Raw genomic sequence first — 16,471 nt, forward strand, 5'->3', positions numbered from 1 at the left:
CCATGTTTGAATGCCGCCTGCAAAAGCCACTGCCATCCGCCATCCGCCATCCGCCGCCACCCAGCAATTTGCAATTCTAATGTAATTTTTTCGCGAATCATAAGTTAGGAACAAACCTCTCCACATCCCTCCCCCCACGGTATACAGCCACCAAAACAACCGAACTCTCGGAATGGCGTCGCCCTTTTGGCAATCTAAGGCGGGGATTTGCCTGAAAATAACCCCACAGCTCCCCTTCCGCTGCTCTGGCCGATTGTAAAGTTCTTCAAATTCGGTTATGGCGGCGGCTTTTGCTCGTTAGTTACGCGGCACAAATCGATCAGCGAGCAAACAAAAACAGAAGACCCGGAAAAGAACACAACAGCAAAACAAGAGAAAAGAGAAAATATGTTAATTTAGGTTCATGTTTATTGCGGCACGATGAGTTAGAGAATTAATACGAAATGGGAAACAAACCAATCGAAACGAATAAGGAATGCTCTGATTTTTGAGAAGGGCCAGAAATCTGTGCTGCTGCTGCTGCTGCTCCTACAACTTCGAATTGTGCTCCAAAATTCCCACTTTAAAAGAGAAATCTCTAATCTCTATGGATACGTGAAGTTGGAAGTGCAAGAGGACTCTGCATCGAGTGCTACATACTTCGGTTTCCCTTTAGCCATTCGTTTCATAATTAGCAGCGAAAAGGGATTTGCGAGCAGCACAAAAAGGAACAAAAAAAGGGACACTGAGAGGGTCGAGCCCCGCCGCATGCCACTCCGGGTGCACACTCCGCACAAATGAAACTCAAATTTAAACAATGCCACATCGCATTTACATTTGCATTATTTAGCATTTAAGCGTCACGCGTTGTGCAAACAAAAACAACAACAGCAGCAAACAAGGAGCAGCAGCAGCGGCAGCGGCACAAGCGCGTAATTCATTAAACAATTTATTTTCTGCTTTCTTTTTATTCGGCTTCCTGCCTGCTCTGGAGTATTTGTTATTTGGAATGGATTGGGCTTTGGGCTGGAGCTTATCTCAAGTGAAGCTGTAACTGAAGGCAGCAGGCAGGCAGCAACTGAGACTCTGGGGATTTAGTTGGTCAGTTTTTAAAGCCCCCACACACTGTGTGTGTGTGTGTATATCGCTTTATACACACCAATGCACTTATTGGTTTACTTGTTTACATGGCAAGCTGCTCGTTTTCACACTCTTTCTTATTTGCTTTCACATTTTCGCATGCATATGCAAGCAGCGGCAGCCAGGAGCCAGCAACCAGCAAGCCAGAAGGAGGGACCGGACCGGACCGAACCGAACCGAACCGGACGATGTCCAGAGCGATTCTGGGTGCAAGAGTACAGAGCACAGGATGTCCCCAGCTACATGTCCTTGCTGTTGCTGTCCTGCGGTGGCATGTGTGGGTGGGGGTGTGGGTGTGGGTGTGTATGTGTGGGCGCTTTAAGTGCGCTTGTATGCGTCTGCAGCTTGTTTGCAATGTTTTTACATCGAATGTTGATTGTACAAAACCACTGAACAAGAAAAATTAATTATACAAAAACGTCACCGCCAAACAGCTACCGAAAAACTGTTGACCCAATCGAAGAGGAGGAGCAGGAGCAGCAGGAGGAGCAGGAGGAGCAGGAGGAGGTGCAGCAGCGTGTGTGCTTGTGCTGATGAAATTTCGTTTCGTGTTTTTGCGGCTCAGATAAAACGAATTTATGCCTAACCAAGAGAGCCGTCCACAGACACACATCTACCCGTATTTCATTATATGAAAGTATTTATTTATTATTTAACATGCGAATAGAAATACGAAATATTAGACGGACAGAGAGACAGACAACCCCCCAGTAACCGCAGTGTTTAACCCAAACGAATGTAATAAATCAGACCTAACTGGCAGTTGAACAAAAGGGCAGCCAAGTGCAACAGCAGCAACAGCAGCAACAGCAGCAACAGCAGCAACAGCAGCTGTGTCCAGGGCCATCTAGAATCAATTTATGCAAAGGCCTCTCTGTTGTTCCCTCCCTCTCTTAGCACTCGAATCTCTTACAAATAATAATCCTTCGAAATCGGTTAAAACAGCTTTTAAGCAAATGTAAAATGTAAAATGTAAAATGCTGCAGCGTACTTTTAAGCAACTCGCTTAATATGCCAGCGTGGATTCAATGGTTGGGTTGGCTAAGCCGCGGAACAGCAGGCAGCAGGCAGCAGGCAGGAGCCGTTACAAAAACCAAAGACGTTGAATGCCGCGGGCGGGCTCTGTACGTGTTCAAGTGTGAAGCTGCCACAGCACACAGCACAGTGCTGGCACGCCCCCGCTGCTGAGAAGCATTTCCTACTGCCTGCTGCCTGCTGCCTCCCACTCTCCGCTCTGCGCTTTGTGGGCGGCACAAATCGACGCTTACACTTATATTATGTATTTTTTGTAGTCGCTCTGCTCTGCTCTGCTCTGCTCTGCTTGTACTTCTGTGGATGTTTTTTCTACATTTTTTTTTGTGCACGGAAACTGCGTTTTTGCATTTCTTTCTATGGGCATTGCGTTGCATTGCATTTAGATGTTGCTTTCGAGTGTACGTATGTGTGTGTGTGTGTGTGAGTGTGTGCTCGGCTTTTGTTGCCTTGCAATGCAATTGCTTAGACCCCCCGCCACACTCTTTCGGTTAACCGTTTTCTGGGATTCCAGCAAGTTTTTATTTCAAGCAGCCAGCCAGCAGCAGCAGCAGCAGCGGAAGTGCGGCCCTTGTTGCTGCTGCTTCTAGAAGTAGGAAAATGCTGAAAGGTGGGCCAAGTAGGAGGGTGTTGGTGGGGCAGCAGCAAAGTCAGTGCTGTATGCTAGATGCTGTGTGCTGTGTGCTGTGTGCTGTGTGCAACATTGTGGCACATGGCAAACTGAAACTGATGACAACGACAATAACTGTAATGAAACTGAGATAAGCTCTGGCCAGCAGCAGCAAAGTACTGGAGGGAGTGGATTTTCCCCACTTCTGGCAGTGCTCTCCAGGAGACGGAGACCAAATGGCATGCTCATTTGTACTGCCATTGTTGGACGCTGTGGCACAAATTGTGTGCAACAGAGAGTGGGACGCAGAGAGGCAGAGCGAGAGACGATTATCGAGGTTGCTCCACCAAAATGAAGGAGTGTCCAAATGGAGCTTAGGGACTGAGCTTCACCCCCCCCACCGAAATCAGCAGTGATTGATGGCAGATGATGGATGAGGTTAAGATCTGGGATGAGGCTGGGTAGCTGCCTCCCAAAGTAGTGGCTGCTGCTCGTTCCGATTTAATATTTAAATTGGTTTCTCAAGATTCAGTCATGCAAATCGATTAAACTCCACTTTCCACTTCCACTTTTTGCTTTTCTCTCTTCCTGCCACATTGCCACACACTCTGCCCCACTCCTTCCTCTCGCTCTCTGTCAATCTTTTTCTTTGCTGGTATTTTTTTTTGCTGGCCGAATTTTTCCTTTTCAAATCTAACCTCTGCGCTGGCCACTGAATAATTAAAAAAAATTTGCCACTCAGTTGGCTGCCAGCTGCCCCTCTAAACCAGCCTGGGAGCAAACAGTGTGACAGCCTCAAGCGCTGCTCTACACCACTGGCTCCGCTCCCGTCTGCTTTCTCTACCCCTCCCTCTCCTCTTTCCCACATCATCGTAGCTGTCAGCTTCAACTACGCTTTCGTTTTTACTAACCAACCAACAAAAAAAACAGAAGAGACTGACACAAAGAGAGAGCCCGAAAGAGAGAGAGGGAGAGAGAGCGAGAGTGCCAGAAATGAATGTTGAAACTGTTGATGTTGACATTGCGCCTGGTCTGGGTCCCCTGCCCCTCCCCCGCCCTGCCTTTATCCGCATCCGTATGCTGCTCACTCCCCCCCTCCGCACAGTCATTCCCATTCCTCATGTTTGGCGAGTGATTTATTTGACTGACACTTTTTTCTGCGTTGATTGCATCGTAATCCCAACATAATGAGTACTGTTATATTTCATGGCCATTCCTCGTTTCATTCCTCCAGCAAGCGACCCAAATGAAGTAGACAATTTTTCAACAAAAAACAAAGACGGCACATAATGGCAGGGGAATGGGAGGAGGGTTGGGCCACAAACGCTTTTTCCATTCGCCATTCCATTGTGCATGTGGCACACGTAGGCGGCCACTTGAGAGAGGACTCGTCGCGGACAAAACGTTGCTCAAATTTTCATCATTTGTTCGCGTCAGCAGCAGCAGCAGGAGCAGCAGCACCAGGAGTGGCAGCAGGAGCTGGGAGCACGAGCTGGGAGCAGTAGCTGTGAGGTAAGAGTAAAAGGCAGCCCATTTGCCACACACATCTACTCCGTTTCGAGGCGAAGGAACATTTATATTTGGGTTTCATTTCAACTAAATTTCATTTCTTACGCTCTGCCAAATCGACAATCTAAATTGGCGGATTGAAAAGGGAAAAAAAGCGTTGAGGGAGCGTTTTCCCTGTTCCCCTGTTGCCCCATTTCACACACACAAATCAGGCAGGGGGCTGACGCTTCGAGATGTAGCAATATTTGCAGTTTGCTTCAAAATTCCTTCGTTTTCCGGAATTTTCAGAGATGAGAGCCGCACGAGGATTCCGTGCCATGATCGTGGGACCGCCTGGCTGCGGCAAGGGCTTCGTGTCACAAATGATGGTCCAGACATACGGCGCCGTGCACATCTCAACGGGCGACATGCTGCGCGATCACATCCGCTATCGCACGTCCCTCGGCAAGCAGGTGGAGCTGTACACGACGCGGGGCCAGCTGGTGCCTGATCATCTGCTCACGCGCATTGTGACCGATGCCATCGGCAAGGCGGGAAATCGCAACTACATACTGGATGGCTTTCCGCGGAACATCAACCAGGCTCGGACACTCGACTCTATGGTGTCCCTTGACTTTGTGCTGGACTTGTTTCTGCCCATGCAGGCGATCATGGCCCGGCTCAGGACGCGCCTGGTGCACCCCGAGTCCGGCCGAGTGTACAACGAGGACGGGGACATGGCGCCACGTGTGCCCGGCCTCGATGACATCACCGGCGAGCGCCTGGTGCGCCGCGCCGATGATATCTCTCCTGCGGTTGTGTGGGCTCGACAAAGGCAGTACGTGAAGGAGGCCTATCCGGTGATCCATCACTACACGCAGCAGAACATTCTGCACACGATCCTGGCGCGAAAGCACGAGAGCATGGTGCCGCTGGTGAAGCGCTACCTGGCCAAGCGCTGGCCCAAGCGGGAGCTTCGCAGATTCCGGCCTCAGCGTCACATCGAGCTCGTGTGTAATCAACCAACGAAGTAGCGTGCCAGTTCTTGGAGCACAAAGTTCCATGGAAGAGGTCGCGAGTGTGTGCATTAAAGGTTCGATGTCTCTCTTTTTATTCTCCTTGCAGCATTGCTCATCAGATAATGGTTTCTTTGTGGCAGACACTTGTCCCATGAACACCTCATTGTGCGCCGCTGGCTTTCAGCTCCCCCTGCAGCTCCTACTCTCTGGCCAGCAGCAGCTTTGCCAGCCATTTGGCACCTGTTAGCCTCAGGCCGCTTTTGTGTATTTGTGGCTCGTGGCACTGCCGGACAAATGCCCTTTGCGGCCATGCCCAGCCAGCACACTGGATTCCATGTGGCTGCATTGTTGTCCGCGCTTTACAGATGTACGGCAAGGCAAATATTTCAAAGATTTTTCGTGGCAGTGCTTAAAAGTTTAGCGAGGGACAGGGGCAAGAGCAGCCACGGCAGAGTTTTTCAGATTTTTCTATGCATAATGCGGATATTTTGAAACTGGAAGTTGGAACTCCAAATGGGAGCTAATTTCTCGACGTCTGTCTGTCTCTCCATTCTTTGCTGTTGCTTTCGTTCCTCTTCCTTTTCTGCCCTCTCTGTCGCATCTGTGTGCGGCGGCAATAAAAACTTTTATTGTTGTCACACGTAGCACACACCCCACTGTAGCGCAGCACAGTGAAGCCAGCCAGCCAGCCAGCCAGCCAGCCAGCCAGTTCCTGCAGCTACCTCGCCTGCTATCTGCCTGCCCCCTGCTTCCCCCTTTGCTGCTGTGTAACCTGCGTACATACTTCCGTTTTCCGCTTTGGCATTGTCCTTTCCAGCCACTCTACTTATTTTTTATTTCGGGGCCCCTGGCCAAATTGAATAAAATGGCCTCAGTTAATGGTTGTCGGGCTGATTCAGTTAGCGCATAAAATGAGCAGCGGCTCTATCCGCCATCTCGCCAGTAACCCCCACTCTCACTCCCATGCTCCGCTTTCTCTTTGGCTTTTCTCTGTGTATATATTTTTCGGTCACAAATGTGGCGCTCGGCCTAAATCTCGGTTTTACGAGCGCATTCCTTTGTTCTGCTCCGCTCCTCCGTTTCACATTTCGCCATTGTTTTCTTTATTATTTGTTTTATTTTTACATACTTTTGTGTGAGAGAGAGAGAGAGAGAGAGTCAAAGTCTTTAGTTGGGCCATTATGCCAGGCAGGGCAGGGTCCAGAAATGGTAGTGGCAGGGGGTGGCTAGCTGTGTGAACAATGTGAAAATCAATGCTAATATATTAAACATGATTGTTCTCGCTGCATGTGTACACACTTTTTTATGACAGCCTTACAATTCAGTACGGTTTTTCCATAAAAAGTGTGGCTGGGAGTGTGAGCGAGAGAACGGTAACAAATTGCAGTCAACGCATGAATAAATAGATTTTAAATTTCACGAGCAACAAAAAGAGAGAGAGAGAGAGCGAAGTAAACGCTGCAACAAAAAGAAAATGACTTTGGAAAAAGAGAGCGAAAGAAAAAGTCGCCCGAAGAGCATCGAACATCGAACATCGAGCAAAAAAAAAAATAAGAATCGGGAATAAATATATTTTTTGTGCAGACAGAAATTCGGTGGAGTATGGGTGCTGGGATGCTGCATTTAAATGAACGACTGCAAAATGCAGACAGTTGGACATGCAAATGGCAGTGACGAGATGTAGGTGGCACGTGGCAAGAGGGGAGAGTGGCTGGTGGCTGGTGGCTGGTAGGTGCTGCTGCTGCCACGGATAGGTTTTGGTAGCCCCCAACCCAGTTTTTGCTGCCCAGCATTGGAATGACGAAATGCCCGTTCGCTGGCTCGCTGGCTGACTCGCTGCCTGCCTCACTGCTTGGTTGAGTGTTTAAAACGGCTATTGTGCAGCTTGTGGTTGCTTTGCAAATTGAATAAAAGTTCATTCGAGTGTAAGGGAACCGATAGCACACCAACACACACACACACACACACACACACAAGCGAAGCGTACAACAAAAAAAAGGGAAAAAGAAATGCAAACCCAACTCTGCGAACGAGCGAACGAACATTGAATGAATGTGAGTGTAATCGTTTTGCAAATGAAAATTGATTTTTGAATTGTGGGTGGCCATGGACGTGGCCTGCCCTGCCCTCTCTGGTCACTCTTTACCCTTCACCTCCTCCCCCCCTGCTGCCTTGCAACCTCTCCAACATTCAGCATCCGGCGCTCTATCATTCCGGGCAAGCAACTAAATGAAATCAGCGACTGGACACGGCAGCAGCAGCTCCAGCAGCAGCATCACAAAAACATGCAGGGAACAGATGGTATAAAAAGAGTTAGAACGTTTTGTATACCCTGCAAAGGATGTGGCAGCTATAGATAATGTGCGACAGATTTGGTGTACTTCTTATCAGAGTTGAATGCAAAAATGTGTTTATTGAATCATTCTTTCTCTGTCAGCTCATTTTATAAATGATTTGCCATGAGTGCAGCAATAAATAGAAACTAAGAAGAGGCTTCCAGCTAAAGACATCACCAATACCTATCTACTATATGCACGCAATCCCACTACAATGACACTTCCCAAAAGCCAGGTCCTCCTCTATCCAGGGTACATCAAAATGCATACCAAAACTATACATTTCCAGCTTGTTGTGGTGCTTCGCGCGATGTGCAATTTGGTTTTTAATTGAAATGCCAAATTTAAATATAAATTTAAATCTCTCTCACAAACGCATAACCAAATATGAAACCAAAAGCGGATAGATAGAGAGATGGAGTGCGAAAAAATAAAAAAAAGGCATGAAAAAAGTCATAAAAGGAGGAGGAGGATCGGCAGCAGCAGCAGCAGCAGTAGCTGAAGCAATAAAGAAACTAAAAAATTGCCATTAATAATGCAAGGCTTAAATATTTGAATGCTGCCTGCCTGCCAGTGCCGTGCAACGCGCTTCCCTCTGTCCGTGGTGTCTATCCGTTGATGGTGCCACAAACACAGTGGGCGCTCTAATTGTGTGTGCCACTGTGTGTTGTGTGCTGCGCTTGGAGAACGCACAGAAGTATGCTATACATTTTTCATGCGGCCATAACAAAAGCAAGAAAAAAACATACGGAAAATAGCAGCGTGCTGCTTGCTATGCCAGTTGGAAAAGCTCGACGCTTTTCTTATGCCACAACGAGCGCGTTTTGCTCAATTCAAAGATGGGATGCACAGACAGACAGAGATACAGAGAGACAGTCGAGACAGAGATGGAGAAAGGAGAAAGGAGTAACAGCGAGAGAAAGGAGAGTCAGCAGATAGACGACGGGCAACAAAGTGGATTTAAATTATTCAAAAAATGCGATTGTTATTTGCAAAATGTGCAGTGAATTGAGACGCGCACAGACAAGCGACGACGACTGCGATTTCACGTTGGCGAAATAATGTTGTATTTATGAGGATGGAATAGTTGGCTAAAGAGTTGCATAACCGTTTTGAAGGCAGGGGGCGGGCAGCACCAGCAGACAGGCAGCACCATGTCGGAGATGCTTGCAAAAAAAAAACTTATTGAAGGAAACTAAGATTTTGCGCTTGAAATTGGTGAAAATTGTGGGGAAAATTGTCCCTAGAAATGCATTTCCGCTGCTAAATGCTGCTCCCTTTGAGTTTCTTTGAGCAGCAGACAGTTTTCCCTCATACATAAATCATTTGTTGCACATTGAAAATGGTTTAAAATCAGCAACACTTCTGCTGCAATCAATAGATCTTCCTTTCTTAGGGATCCTTTGGATCTTCTTAGTTTACCTCAATTTATGACAAAATCTTCTTAGTTTTTGCACCGATTCCCACTTAAGCTTCGAAAAGCTGTGCACAATCTTAACCACAATTTCTGCGGGACTAGAGCCACAGCTGGGGCTCTACGCTCTCTATCAGCTATTTATCATCGGAGTAAAGCTCCGAGTAAAGTTAAGCCGCTGCCAGTCACCCCCCAGACTGATGCACCGGTGACACTGCACTCTCTCTCTCTGTGTCCTGTCTGCTCTGTGCTGTCTGCTGCCTCCTGTCCTGTCCGGCTCTCAGTCATTATAAATGAAAGCGCACCCAACAGCATCTATTCAGCAGAAAGTATCACTCCTGCCCCATCTATGGTTCCCATTCTCATCTTCCCGCAAAAAAAAGTAGAAGCTGCAGCCAAAATGGTTTTAATCAGTTATTCATGAGACGGAGGGACGTCAAACAAAAGCCGCTGATGCTGCTCCTGCTGCTCCGGCTGCTGTCGGTTGACATTGCCAGTCGCAGCTGACGGTGCGGCAAAAAGATGATGCCGCTGATGACGAGGCTGATTTCAGTTGCCGCCTGCCACTTCTCCTGCCATTCTGATTATGAAAAAGAATGCAAGGAACGAAAAAAAATTTATGAGCTGGAAGAAAATGTTCTCCCCCCACCGGCAGAAGATTCCAGCAGCAACAATTAGCTGCAACTTAAAAGGAAGGAGGCGCAAAAGGTTTGTGTTTATTCTGCAAGCGTTGACTTGAGTTGAGATGAGTTGAGTTGAGGCAACCCTGACAGCAGACAGATGCACAGAGAGAGAAAGAGAGAGAGAGAGAGAGGCTGACACGTTCAGGTGGTTGTTGCAGCGGCATCTTCATGTGTGTGTCTGTGTCTGTGTCTGTGTTGATGGAAGAACCACTCCAAACTAATGAGTATGCACATATTGTATGCAAGTGTGCGAGGGGTGGCTGGCAGCTCGGCTTCCTTTGTTGCAACAACTCAAAATGCACTTGGAGAGCAGCCAGTGGCAGGTACACACGAGCACACAGAGAACATAGAACATCGTCTTGTCAAGAAGGGTCTTGTCTCGGCGCTGTTGTCGCGCTCTTGTCGGGCGCTGATTTTGTTTTGTTCCCCCGCGCAAAGAGCCTTCAAATTAGTTGGCACAAAACATAAATGCAAATGAATGCAACTTGATGGGTGGCAGGCAACCCCCCCTTGGCCGCCCTTCCGTGCAGCTTCTTCCATGCCTCATTAATGCAGGCCTGATTGGACTTTTTGTTTGCTCACACATATGTGAGAGAATGAACGCCTCGCCTCCTGCCGCTGCTGGCCCACTCTTCGGCCATTCCCATTTACATTTACATTTACTTTACATGCCCCCCATGCCACATGGCACTTAAGTAGCTTGGTTTTAAACAATTACATTGGACGCCTTTTGCCACATTATGCTCCATCTGCCACCTGCCCATCTACCCATTCTCTCTCTCTCTCTCTCTCTCTCTCTCTGTGTGTGTGAATGAATGTTGTCTGCTGATTGAAAATTCTTGTGCAAAAATGTCGACGTCGACGTTAACGTTGTTGCAGTTGCTGCTGCTGCTGCTGCTGCTGTTACTCTGACATGCTGCTGCTCATTACATTAATTGCTTTGGCTTGTCTTTGCGACAGCCACAGCGGCGGGCAGACAAGTGCAAAGGGCGCAGTGCATAAGGCACTGCACACGTTGCGTATGCGTATTATGCATGCAAGTGTGTGTCTGCCTGTGTGTGTCTGTTGCATCTGCGTACAGAACTGCGACAGGCAGGCAGCAGCAGTCGCATTTCAATTTCAATTTTGCAATTTTGGCAGCTGCCAGGTGGCGCTGTCTCTCCAACTGTCTGTCGTCTGTCTGTCTCTCTGTTCTGTCTCTCTGTCTGTCTGTCTGTCTGCATCGCCCATATCATGGCAGCAAGCTTCATTTATCCCAACCCATTTGCACATTTTCCCCCCTCAGAACCGAAATGCAAAAAGCCTTTTTATCGCTTTTGCCCCTCATCAATTCACTGGCTAACAGATTTGCGCAGCTGTTTCGGCCCATTCTCCTCCCCCCTGTAGCTGTAGCTGTGGCTCTGTGAGTGTGTATGTGGTGCTCTATCCCTAATATCTATCTCTATCTCTATGTCTATGTTTGCCTGTGTGCAGGAGGGCTCTTCTATCTCTCTGTGCACCCGAAAATGTATGTCGCCTGTCAAATTACTTGAATCTCTGCTGCTGCTGCTGCTGCGGCTGCTGCTGCTCCTCGCATCTCAATGCAGTTGGACCCACATTTGTGCGCTTGGTTTGTCGTGTCAGTCAAGCATAATATGATTATGTAGATGCTCTCTCCCTACCTCTATCTCTCTCTCTACAGGAAGCAGCAGCGACAGGATGCACACACACACACACCACACACTCTGGGGGCAGGGATAGGCAGTGAGCATTATGCCAATTCCTGGCATACAAAAAAAAGGAAACTATCTATCTATCTATTGGATACACACAGCACACACACACACACAGTGGAGGCAGAGGGAAGCGCTGTCAAATCGTATTTATTATTTCATGTTTTCATTTTGAAAATTGCCATTGCTGCTGTTGGGTTCGGTTCGGTTGGGTTTCTGCCTTTCCTTGCCTGAATTCTGCTGCTGTTTCCCCATTTCCCATTTCCCACTTGCCAGTTGCTTTAGCTGTGATTACAGAAGAACAAAAAGCACTATCTGTCTATAATGTCCGACTGTCTATCCGATTGTCTAACCGTCCCGCTGTCCCTCTGTCTCTCTGTCGGGGTAACTAATCGACTGTTGTGGGAGCGCGTCAAGTGCCAGGAGTTGTCCTCCCCCTAATGCCATTGTGTTTGCGGCTGGCAAACACTCAAAGGGAAAGGTGGAAGGTGCAGGCAGACTGGGCAAAACCCCACCCCCACCGCATGACTTCACAGGAAAAACACTTTCCGCATGCACATGTGTGTGTGGTGTGCGTGTGTGTGTGGAGCTGGGGGTGGGGACTGTATTTCTCTGCCTCAAAGTCCCCTAGCAATCAGGATTTGGTATGCAAATTTGTAAAATGGAATTGCATAAATATTAGAAATCAATATTGGTTTCAATTCAAAGCCAGCCATGAAGGTAGGTAGGTGTCCTTACCTGTCTCTCTCTCTCTGTATCTCTATCTCTTTATATGTGTGTGTGTGTGTGTGTGTGTGGCTGTATCTAGTGCGAGTGTCGATTAAAAGATAGCCGGACAAAGTGTTCTTAACTTGACTAAATGCTCTCAGTGTCAATTTGCTTAATGCTTCAGTGATGAGACGAGCAAAACGAGTGTCGAGCTCGGAGCACCACCCGCAAAACTTTTCCCCCCACAGCTTTTCCCCTCTCTCTCTCTCTCACCCTTTCTTGCTTTTCCAACGGCACTTGAACGTGTGCTTAACATGCAGTTAGAGCGAAGAGTTACCCTCTGGACCTCTTCGTGTGTGGATGTGTGTGGGATGGATGTATGGCTGATGATGATGGAAAACAGTTTGCAACTAATTAAGCTGCACGCACAATCTAACATGCAAGTTAACACCAAGCAGCAGGGGTGGAGCAGTAGGACACCCGAGACACACTCGGGCATGTGGAGAGCTTTAACCAGTGGAGAGAGCAGAGGGAAACGGTGCAACAGTGCAACCAAATATCACCGAAATGGCAGCAGCAGCAGATTGTTGGATTGCGGTTGCAGCACGGTGCCCCCCCCAGAGGAATTGTGCATTAACTCTCGCATTACACGCCAAAGCCACATAACCACACATTTCCAATAACCCTTGCCACACGGTGCCACACACACACAGACGAACGCTCGCTCCCTTGATGTCTCTGGTGTTTGACAAGGTAATATGCAATAAAAACGATACCCTCCAGCTACAGTTACAGCTCCAGCTCCAGCTCCAGCCGGTCGCCGCTGCTGTCCAGCAAACGTCGCGACGTTGCGTTGTTTGGTTGGTTGGTTGGTTGCGTGGCTGCGTTGTCACATTTGACCGCAGTTAACAAAGGCACACAGACAGAGAGGCAACTCACGTGCCTAGTCAGAGTATAGTCAGAGAGGGGGCATTAACCAATAGCAGGGAGCAGGCACAGAAACTGAACAGAAACTCTGCCACGAGCTGCTGGTGCTGCTGGTGCTGCTGCTGGTGGGGTCTGGGTCTGGGTCTGGGAGTGGGCACAGTAATAAGTGACGCATTTAATCTGATTTGCTTTATGACATGTTCATGACGAGAACAATTAAAATGTGCGGTTGGCTGGGCAGCAGAGAGCCAGCGCCGGGGCATTCCCAATGCCAATGATGATGATGATTATGATAATGATGATGTTGATGATGTTGTTGGTTGGCCGGAGTAAAAAGCAAATTGTTTAATGTGCTGTGAATAAGTGACAAAACAGCTAAACTTTGCGTAGGCCTCGTGCACACACTCCGCCTTCATCCTCCTGTTTTTTGCCTATTCCTGGACTTTCTGTCTCCCTTTTCTGTTCCTGGACTTTCTGGTCATGGAACTTTATCGACGCGTGGCCGCCACATCGCAGATAGCATAGACACACAGGCAGTAGCTATGGGGAGCTGGGAGCTGGGGCTGTCCCCCAGGCTGAACTTAGTCTTATCGCACGTAAGGGTTTATCCCATTAGCTGCAGTTGACTGGATTATTAGAGTGAATGGGCATAGTGGCTGGGGTGATGCTTCTCTCTGGCTCTCTGATTAGCCAGTGGATTATTAATGATTGCTTTGCTTTTGCTTTTGCGTTTTCTGTTTGGTTCTTGCCAGAAATGTCAACGATATGCGGAATGGAATGGAATGGCATGCCATTCCCATTCAATTTGGCAAATAGACAAGTTCTCTGTTGGCCTCTCGCTCTCGCTCTTTCTCTGCGTCTCCCTTCCTCTGACTATAATTGCGACAGTAATTGGACATAATGCGACAAAGCTGACTCTTTCGCTCCTACTTTGTGTGTCTGTCTCTGTCTCTGCTCCTTTTGCTCAAATTGTTTGGCTGTTGTCTACTTAGAGCACGCCTCACTGGGCTCCTCTTCGTTCACTTTCTACTTCTTGGCTGCTTGTTATGGGTGGGGGCTGCTGCTGGGGCTCAACTTTGTTGCAGTTTGTTTTTACTATTGTTTTGTAATGGCGAAATTATAGACCCAAGCGACCCTTAAGCTTCATTTCATTCTGCCACATCCACACATATACCCCGCCTGCCCCTCTGCACCCAGCCCCCTCCCGAAGACATGCTTCGCTCCTTGTTCATCTTTGGCATTATCTGCTTCCGCCATAAACAGCAACAACTTTTCATCTTTTGTGCCAAAGCCAGGCAACATTTTTCGTCTTTGTCTTTTTACTATCACTGCTAGCTGTCTCTCTCGCTCCCTATCCCTTTCCCTGTGTGTTGTTCTCCTTCTGTCTCTGCTGGTTAACCACGCGTCATGCTCTGCATTTTTATGATTTTTATTTTGATTTCCTTTAAACTAACTTCTTACGGTCGCAGCAGCGGGGGGCACAGGGAGAGCAAGAAGTGAGTGGAAGGGGAGTGAGGAGAGGATTTAGAAGAGAGAGAGACAGAGAGAGAGCTAGAAATCGTTTGCTATTTTTGCAAATTGCCTACAAGTTCGCCGCAAGTTCACTTCCTCTCCGCTCGCTCTCCCTCTCTTCCTCTGAACCGACTCTACTGTCTTCCCTGCTTCTCTCTTGTTTCGTTTTTTCAATGTTACGCTTGAAGTAATGTCACAGCATCTCCCTCTTCTCCCCCCTCTCTGTGACTCTCTCGTTTGTTCCCTGTTTTTTTTCTTTGGCACCCGGAAAATATTATTTCGCTTGACTTTTACAACAGCACACGAGGAAGGAAGGCTTCTGCGCCTTCTTGGTTACTTTTATTTTATGTTTTTTTCCGTTTAGTTGTTGTTTCGCTCTCTCTCTCTCTCTCTCTCTGTGTGTTCGATGTTTCGGTGCCCCAGTCGCTGGCGACGTCCCGTCCAAAACTATTTTCCTATTTGTTTTTCCCTAACTCGATTTTTCACTGGTTGCCTTTTGTCTGCTTGACTGCTCCTCCAACTCCAGCTAAAGGAGACTCCTGCCGCTGCTCCAGCTCCTCCTTTGGTCCTTCTGCCACTGACAACACACATTTGACAAAAGCTGAAGGACAACACAAAAACAGGCACACGTTCCTTTTTCTTGCCCCCCTTTTTATTTGTGTGTGTGTGTGTCCCGTGTCTATTTTTGGGCTATTCCCCTACCCGCTTCTGTCATCTTTTTTGTGGCCTTTGTTGTTGCTGTAGCTCCTTCCGTTCCTTTAGGTTTCCTTTGCCTTTGCCTGCTGTCATTTATTGGCGCTGTGGCCAGTTGCCCGGTTGCCCGTTTGCCCATTGCCATTTGCCATTCATTTTCCATTCATTTCGTTGTGTGTCGTCGTAATGATTTCCCTGCTAATCACAACAATTGACGCGTGTGCGTCCTCCTACTTCTGGGTTCAGATAGGACTTCGGTTTCGGCTTCCATAACAAATGATTGCCATAATTGCGTGGGTCTATGGCCGCCCCCTGCCACATTGATGGATATGTCGTAATGTTTTTTTACGGCAGAGAGTCGGTCCTACCCGCTGATGTATAGTTTTGCCCATCCAATCTATCCACACACAGCACAAAAAAGAAGCGAAAACTGAAATTGAAAACGAAATCGAAATCGACGCTCAATCGTTGATTATTTTGCTGTCTTTGATCTATTTTAATGCCCCGCGCATTACGTTATCATTTATTTGAGAGGAAAATTGAAAGTATTTATCAAGCTGCTAATAAATGGATGCGCAGGACCAACTGCTGACGAAGGAGCCGTCCTAAGCTGCTCAGCAATTTTTCAAACTCGAAATTAATAACGATTTTTTCTTCCTTTCTCTCGCTTGCTGTCGTTTGTCCACTTTCTCATCCGCTCATCCGTTCATCCGCTCATTCCCTGTCCATTTTCATTTTGCTTTGCCTTTAATTTTTCTTTTATCTGCCATTGAACAATGGCCAGGAAAAGATTTCGGTGGGAGAGGGAGAGGGAGAGTGAGAGGAAGAGCTCTCCACTAGCCAGCATAATAAATTAAGCGCTGCTGCTGCTGGCCCCCTCCGATGGCTGCCACTTGGCCAAAATAAATTGCACTAAGCGAAAAATAACAACTCAATCCATGGGGGCCAGAGGCAGGGCAGGGCAGGGCAGGGAAAGAGACAGAGACAGAGGCAGCCAACGACAAACGACACAAAAAAAAAGCTGCCGGCCAGAAAATTGAAGTTGAAGCAGAATCAGAATCCTCGTATAAGGATTCGAAGGAGCAGCAGCCGTGCCAGTGCTCAACAAATGGAAAAAAGTGCGCAACACAATGGCTCCTGCCCAGGAAAAAAGGGATATAAACAGATTACGTCGTTATTGGCGATGCTCCTGCCGCTGCCTGCTCCCAGCTCCCAGCT

General features: G+C 47.9%; 1 protein-coding gene across 7 annotated transcripts in view; it reads right to left on the reverse strand.

The window, feature by feature from the left end:
• LOC117587211 (RNA-binding protein Musashi homolog Rbp6) overlaps nt 1-16,471 on the reverse strand; it is a 167,398-nt gene that overhangs the window by 26,155 nt on the left and 124,772 nt on the right. Inside the window, exon 1 of one of the 7 annotated variants that reach the window (XM_034277766.1) lies at nt 1,282-1,285. The exons of the other annotated variants lie outside the window; for them this stretch is intronic. The gene's annotated coding sequence lies outside the window, so the exon portion shown is untranslated. Of the gene's footprint in view, nt 1-1,281; nt 1,286-16,471 lie in introns of those variants that run through there. 7 annotated transcript variants of the gene reach the window in all.

This window comes from Drosophila guanche, unplaced genomic scaffold, assembly GCF_900245975.1.
Source record: "Drosophila guanche unplaced genomic scaffold, DGUA_6, whole genome shotgun sequence".
Classification (NCBI taxonomy): Eukaryota; Metazoa; Arthropoda; class Insecta; order Diptera; family Drosophilidae; genus Drosophila; species Drosophila guanche.